Source organism: Erinaceus europaeus, chromosome 10, assembly GCF_950295315.1.
Source record: "Erinaceus europaeus chromosome 10, mEriEur2.1, whole genome shotgun sequence".
NCBI lineage: Eukaryota > Metazoa > Chordata > Mammalia > Eulipotyphla > Erinaceidae > Erinaceus > Erinaceus europaeus.
In genome coordinates, this window is record NC_080171.1 from 108174523 (window position 1) to 108182034 (window position 7512).

Consider the following 7512-nt stretch of genomic DNA (forward strand, 5'->3'; position numbering starts at 1 on the left):
TGGACTCTCAAGCCTGAGATCCCGAGTTCAATCCCCAGCAGCACGTGTACCACAGTGACGTCTGGTTCTTTCTCTCCTCCTATCTTTCTCATTAATAAATAAAATAAAATAAGATAAAATAATTACTGAATAAGGCTGGAAGGGAGAAAGACCCTGGATCCCAATAATCACAGTAGCCACCAAGTTTGCCTAATTTAACTAAGAAAAATTAATCTCTGGTTCTTTCTTTTCTGCCTTCTAACTACTGTTATTTTAGATCTCTGTGGTTAGCAACTGAATTTAGCTGCGACTCTGTAGTAGAATCTAGGTGACTGTGGTGAAAAAACAAGAGGGGATTGAGGAGATACCATAATAGTTATGCAAAAAGACTTTCATGCCTGAGGCACCAAATGATGCAGGTTCAAGACTCAGCATCACCATAAGTCAGAGCTGAGTAGTGCTCTGGAAAGCAAAAGGCGGGGAGAGACATGCTCTCTGTTCTTGTGAAGCTCAGTCTAAATACTAGACTTTTCCTTTGACTAATCACCATCTTCTCTTCAGGCCACATCAACTGATAGGTATATAACTGTCAGAACAAAGTAACCTCAAGAAAATTGTGAATTTCAATCAAAAAGTGGAGATGTGGTGGGATGTGAGGAGACCTAAACCACATCAAGAGGCTGGGATATATGAGACGCTTATCTACTTACTAACATTCTGTGAACTTTGCAGAATGGAGAAGCAACCCTCTCATTGTGCAATCTCTGTCAAGATTCCCAGTAAACAAAGAATCTGTTCTTTTTTCCATTGAGCACTGTTACACCCTGTTTCAAAAGACTATGAAAGCTGTTTTAGCCTGCTGTTCTTTAGGTCAGTCAAGAATGCATTCCTAGTTAGAGCAGGCATTCCCTCCCACCAATCATAATGTGTTGTAACTAATAAAGCACATTTTTATTGCCTGCAGAAAGTAATAAATTCCATTTTTAAATGAGCACATGACTTAAAAATAATTTTCTCATAAGTATTTCATAATGACTCGTTGAGCTTGAAATTAATAGTAAAGACCTGAAAAGAATAAGCATTCAAAAATTCCAAATGATTTGATTAATTCTGGCAATTATTACGTGAAAAATAAATTTCATCCAACTCTTGTCTGTCCTTAGATTAAACCTTTGGTTGTCCAGTGTTTTTTTTTTTTTTTTTTTTTTTTTGCCTCCAGGGTCATTGCTAGGGCTCGGTGTCTACACTATGAATCCTCTGCTCCTGGAGGCCATTTTTCCCATTTTGTTGCCCTTGTTGTTATTGGTTGTTATAGCTGTTGCTGTTGGATAGAACAGAGAAAAATCAAGGAGGAGAGAAAGACAGACACCTGCAGACCTGCTTTACCTCCTGTGAAGCGACCACCTGCAGGTGGGGAGCCAGGGCCTGGAACCCGGACCCTTGCGCTGGTCCTTATACTTCACATCATGTATGCTTAACCTGCTGCACTATCACCCAGCCCCCCATCCAGTGTTTTCTAATAAACTAGTTCACTGCATCTTTTTATTCATGTACTAAAGTTATGGACAACTGCTGGTGAGGAGTGTGAGGAGTTAATCAAAGGGCAGACATTTCTCATAAGATGAGTAATTTCTAGGGATCTGATATACAGCATGCTGACTTTAGTTAATAGCATAATACCTACAATATATTATAATCCTCTATATAATTTTATTCCTCAAAATTGAACATCTTTGTGAAAAAATTTAATGTTCTAAAATAGTTATTATCATAATAACATTGCAATATTATGTATGCCCTATCTTCTTTTAAGACTTATTTTTACTTCATATAAGACAGAGTTTCACAGGAGGGAGTGATATAAAGAGAGACATCAGAGTTCTCTGATGTATGTGGAGGTGGAGATCAAACCAGGAGCCTGAGGCATGCAAGTCCTGAACTCTGCCAGATGGGCAGTTGTCCCAATTACTGATTGCTTTTTTTTTTTAAATATCTTCATTTATTTATCGATAGTCAGAAATTGAGAGGAAGGGGGAGATAGAGAGGAAGAGAGACAGAGAGACACCTGCGGCACTAGTTTACCACTTGTGAAACTTTCCCCCTGCAGGTGGGGACTGGGGCCTCAAACCCAGGTCCTTACACATTACAACATGTGTGCTTATCCAGGTGCACCACCACATGCCCCACACTGATCTCTTTCTTAAGTCAAGTTTGCTTTGAATCACCTACTTTACTGTGAAAGTTAATTTTTTTTAAATTGAAGCTTAGTTGGTTCTTTTGTAGATAGTAGTTTTTTTGGATTTAGTTTTTCCACCTGTATTGTTTTTCTGTGAATTTTTATTAGTAGTTCAGGCCACTGATGTTTAGTGCAGCTATGGGTATAAGGGAATTGTCATTTGTTTCTCTGTGAATTCTGGCTGTTATTGCCATTTGTCTGTTTTTATGTTGTTATTCTCTTCCCTTCTACTTTGATAGCTACATTTGTATAGTCCTTAGGTCACAAATGCTTTTCTTGTTTACATCTTCTGCTTTTGCTTTTAGATGAGTTTTCATGTAGAGTTCTAAGTTTATAACCCATTTTAAATTGAAAACAAGTAAATCTTGCATTTGTGCTTAGAATCCTCTACTTCTCTCTTTAGGTATCTTGCTATTACCATGCAGGGTTTCTTACTCTCCTCTGGATGTCCCTTTTGTATTTCTTGTAGGGTCAGTCTGGTGGTAACCAACTCTATTAACTGTTGTGTGTCTGGAAAGCTCTTTATCATTCCTTCAAATGTGAGTGATAACCTAACTGGGCAGAGTATTCATGGTTGGAGGACCTTTCTGTTAAAAAAAATTCACTATATCCTGCTATTTCTTCCTGACTTTTAAAATTTCTGTTGAGAATTTTGCTAACAATTTTATGGAGCTATGTGTAACTCTTTATTTTACCCTCATATTTGTTTTTTAAAAATATTTATTTATCTCCTTTTTGTTGCTTTTGTTGTTTTATTGTTGTAATTATTGTTGTTGATGATGTCATCATTGTTGGATAGGACAGAGAGAAATGGAGAGAGGAGGGCAAGACAGAGAGGGGGAGAGAAATACACCTGCAGACCTGCAGGTGGGGAGCCGGGGGCTTGAACCAGTATCCTTAAGCCACTGGTCCTTGTGCTTCACGCCACGTGCACTTAACCCGCTGCGCTACCGCCCAACTCCCTACTCTCATATTTGAATACATTTCCAGGGTAAAATTTTAGAAGTTCTTATTTTTAAGTATTTTGAATATATCATTTCACTCTCTCCTGAACTCTGTGATGTCTGATTTGAGGTCTAATGAAAGCCTGATATTCCCTTTAAAAGTCACTTTCTTCCTTTTTCTATCGACCTGTAATATTTTTTTCTTTGTCTTTGACCCCTGATATTTTTATAATAACATGTATTGATGTAGGTCCTTTTGGATTCAGGAAATTATGTGTTTTCTTCACTTCTCGAATGTCTATTTTCTGGTTCTTCCTCAGATTTGAAAAAAATTCAGCAATATTTTCTTTAATAAGGTCTATGCACCTTTCTATTTCTTTCTTTTTCTTTTTAATATTTCCCCCTTTTGTTGCCCTTGTTTATTTTTTATTGTTGTAGTTATTATTGTTGTTGTTATTGATGTTGTTATTGTTGGATAGGACAGAGAGAGAAATGGAGAGAAGAGGGGAAGACAGAGAGGGGGAGAGAAAGACAGACACCTGCAGACCTGCTTCACTGCCTGTGAATCGACTCCCCTGCAGGTGGGGAGCTGGGGGGGGGGGCTCGAACCGGGATCCTTAATGCCGACCGAGTCTTTCTGCGCTTATCCTGCTGTGCTATCGCCTGACCCCTGCATCTTTCTCTTTCTTCTCTTCTCTTCTCTTCTCTTCTCTTCTCTTCTCTTCTCTTCTCTTCTCTTCTCTTCTCTTCTCTTCTCTTCTCTTCTCCTCTCCTCTCCTCTCCTCTCCTCTCCTCTCCTCTCCTCTCCTCTCCTCTCCTCTCCTTTCCTCTCCTCTTCTCTCTTTTTCTTTCTTTCCCTCTCTCCCTATCCAGAATTCCTATTACCTGCACGTTCACTTTTTAAATAGAGTCAAATATGTATCAACCCGGCTTTGACCTAGCACGTTATGATTGGGCCCTCCTCAATCGCTATGGAACAGGCCATGGCCGGTGCGCCGCTATGTTCCATCGCTGGGGAGCCAGAGACGACCCGAACTGCCCCTGCGGCTCCAGACAGACTATGACCCACATAGTCAACGACTGCCACCTCTCCAGATTCAAAGGAGGTCTCGAAACTTTACATCAGGCTCAACCTGACGCTGTTGACTGGCTACAGAAGAAGGGCAAACGCTAGAAGAAGAAATATGTATCATATAGTTGCTTCACTTTTCCCAAGCCTTGCTTCTCCATTTTGTTTCATTTTAAATATTTTAGTAATTTGTTCCTGTTGCTGCTGCTTGCACTTCAGCACTCTGGGCTGACTTTTTCAGATAGATAGATAGATAGGTAGATAGATAGATGGAGAACATCACCTAAGGTTACAGTGGAGGCTGGGCTCAGACATGAGCTGCTCTCATGGCTAAGCAGGGACCCTAGTAGTGAAGCTATCTTGCCTGTCAGACACCATTTTATCCCTTTACTCTGATACTATCTCCTTTTCCTGATCTAATTTACTCCCTAGCTTTCCAATCAGGTCTGAATTCCATTCAAAGAACTCTTCAGATCCCGAATCTCTTTTTAGAATTTTGTCTGTCTACCTTATGCTTGGTAAGAACACCTGAGTTCTTTAAAAAAAAAAAAAAAGTCTTAATGATGACTTTTATAATTTCTTTCTCTGACAAGCCCTTCAGTTCTGCATCATTGTGAATTTCTGTCGTGAACTCATTTTCTTTGTAAAGCTGGAAGTCTTTCTACGTATGTGAATTGAGCTTTTCTTCTGCTATTGACCAGGAGGTGGTGTTGCACTGTAGAGACAGAATTCTTTCTTGTTTATAGGGTGTCAAGGATAGGAAGAGAGAAAGAGGCTCTCTAAGGTTGATGAGCATTAATAGCACCTGAAATTGCTGGGGGAAGGGGGAGACTTGGGAGGTATATAGGTCAGCAGGATTCCAGGCTGCTTCCAAACTTTGTTAGTCCCCTACCAGAATCATGGTGATGTAGTCCCTCCATACTAAATAGTGAGAAGTCTCAATTTCCTAACTGCAGTTCTTCAAACATTATTATTATTATTATTGCCTCCTGGGTTATTGCTGGGGCTCAGTGCCTGCACTATGAATCCACTGCTCCTGGAGGCCATTTTCCCCCATTTTTGTTGCCCTCGTTGTTATTATTGTTACTGCTGTTGTTGTTGTTGGATTAGGACAGAGAGAAATGGAGAGAGGAGGGGAAGACAGAGAGGAGGAGAGAAAGATAGACACCTGCAGACCTGCTTCACCGCTTGTGAAGAGACCCCCCTGCAAGTCAGGAGCTGGGAGCTTGAACCAGGATCCTTACGCCAGGTCCTTGTGCTTCCCTAGCGTTTTTTTTATTTGTTTGTTTGTTTTTTGTTTTTTAAACCAAGTGGTTTTCCATAAGGGAAAGGGACCTAGATTAGATGGTTCTACTAGGCTCAGCTGCCAATTCTCAAATGAGTTTCTTTTTTTTTTCTCTTTAAAAATTTTTTTATTATTTTTATTTACTTGTTGGATAGAGACAGCCAGAAATTGAGAGGGTAGGGGACAGAGAAGAAGAGGGAGAGGGAGAGGGAGAGGGAGAGGGAGAGGGAGAGGGAGAGGAAGACAGAGACCTGCAGAACTGCTTCACCACTTGCAAAGCTTTCCCCTTGCAGGTGGGGACTGGGGCTTGAACCCAAGTCCTTGTGCACTGTAACATGTGCCCTCAACCAGGTGTGCCACCACCCAGCCCCTGGATTTCTTTTCTGACACAAAGGTGAGCAATTCAGTTCATTGGCTCCTTCAGGAAATTCCTTTAGGTCAGAGCTTACAGAGTGTTTCGTTTCTCCTCTGTCCCACTGCTCTGGCATGGTTTGTACAGTAGCAGATGGTGTGTGACTGGGATCTTGGAAGCTGGGGAAAAGCTTTGAAGGTGCTGGAGCAGTGCTGCAGGTGTCTCTCCCCCCCCCCCCCTATTTCTTTCTGTCTCTATCCAATAAACAAAGATTAAAAAACAAACAAGCAAAAACCACTCGGGGCACTTTCCCAGTGCGGCATATTATTAGTATATAGGGTCAAACTACAGCTATTTCGCTTACCATTTTGAGACATTTACGGAAGTTCTGTAGTCATTTCTATTCTCTAGAGAATAGATGCTTTTTAGATAATATTATGTAATTAAGGATATGTAGATTAAAACTCTGTCTTTATTGACAGTGTCATCTTATAAACTCAGTTTCAGGAGTTCTTTCTTTCAGAAGTCCTTATAGACATCACCCAATATTTTTAATACATGTATTCTTCTTCTTCTAGCGCAACAAAAGGGAAAATAAATAATAAAAAAATTAAAAAATATATATGCTTCAAATAACAAGAAAATGAAAAGATAACTCACAGAATGAATTAAAATATTTGCAAATCATATATCTAGTAAGAAACTTATATCTAGACTGTATAAATCATTCTTACAACTTAGTAATTAAATGCTAAACCAAAGATTCATAAAGATCACAAAATAATTTGAGTTGATGTTTCTCAAAAAAAGATATACAAATCTTCAAAAAGTACACAGAGATTCTAAACATCAGTAATCATTAGGGAAGCACAAATAAAATAACAAGACACTACTTCATACTGAACAGGATGACAATATTTTAGAAGGCATATTATGAAATGTGGGCAAGTATAGAAATTAGAACCCTTATACATTGGTGGTGGTGGGCGTGTAAAATGTACAACTATTTTAAAAATAACTACTTGAATATGGAGTTACCATGTCATCTGGAAAATCCACTTCTAGGTATATATGCCCAAATAATATATGTCCACACAGAGACCTTTCAGTGAATATTTATAGCAATACTAGAATAGTCAAAAAGTAGAAGCGATCTACATGTCCACTAACTGATGAATGAATAAGCAAATATGGGATAGCCATACAAAAAAAGAGTTATCCAACCATGAAATGCAATGAGATATTGATACAATACACAAACATGTATATACCTTGAAAGTACTTTACTAATTAAGAGAAGCCAAAGGTATCACATGATGTTGTTTATGTAAACTATCCAGAAAAGACACATAAACCTATAGACACACAACACAGTTTAATGTATATTAGAGGCTGTGGTAAGGAAGAATACCTATTGGCTGTTAATGATGATGGCTTACCTTTGGGGTGATAAAAATATTCTCGAGTTGAGTAAATGAAATATTAAAGAGCATAGAATTGGGTGAGCTGACACCTATCTTCAGGAGATGTAAAATTATACCCCTATAACATCAGTCTTGTAATACAATATTCCCTCAAAATGATTTAGGAAAAAAATGACAGAATTTTATACATATATATTTTTTAATTTCTTTATTGGGGGATTAA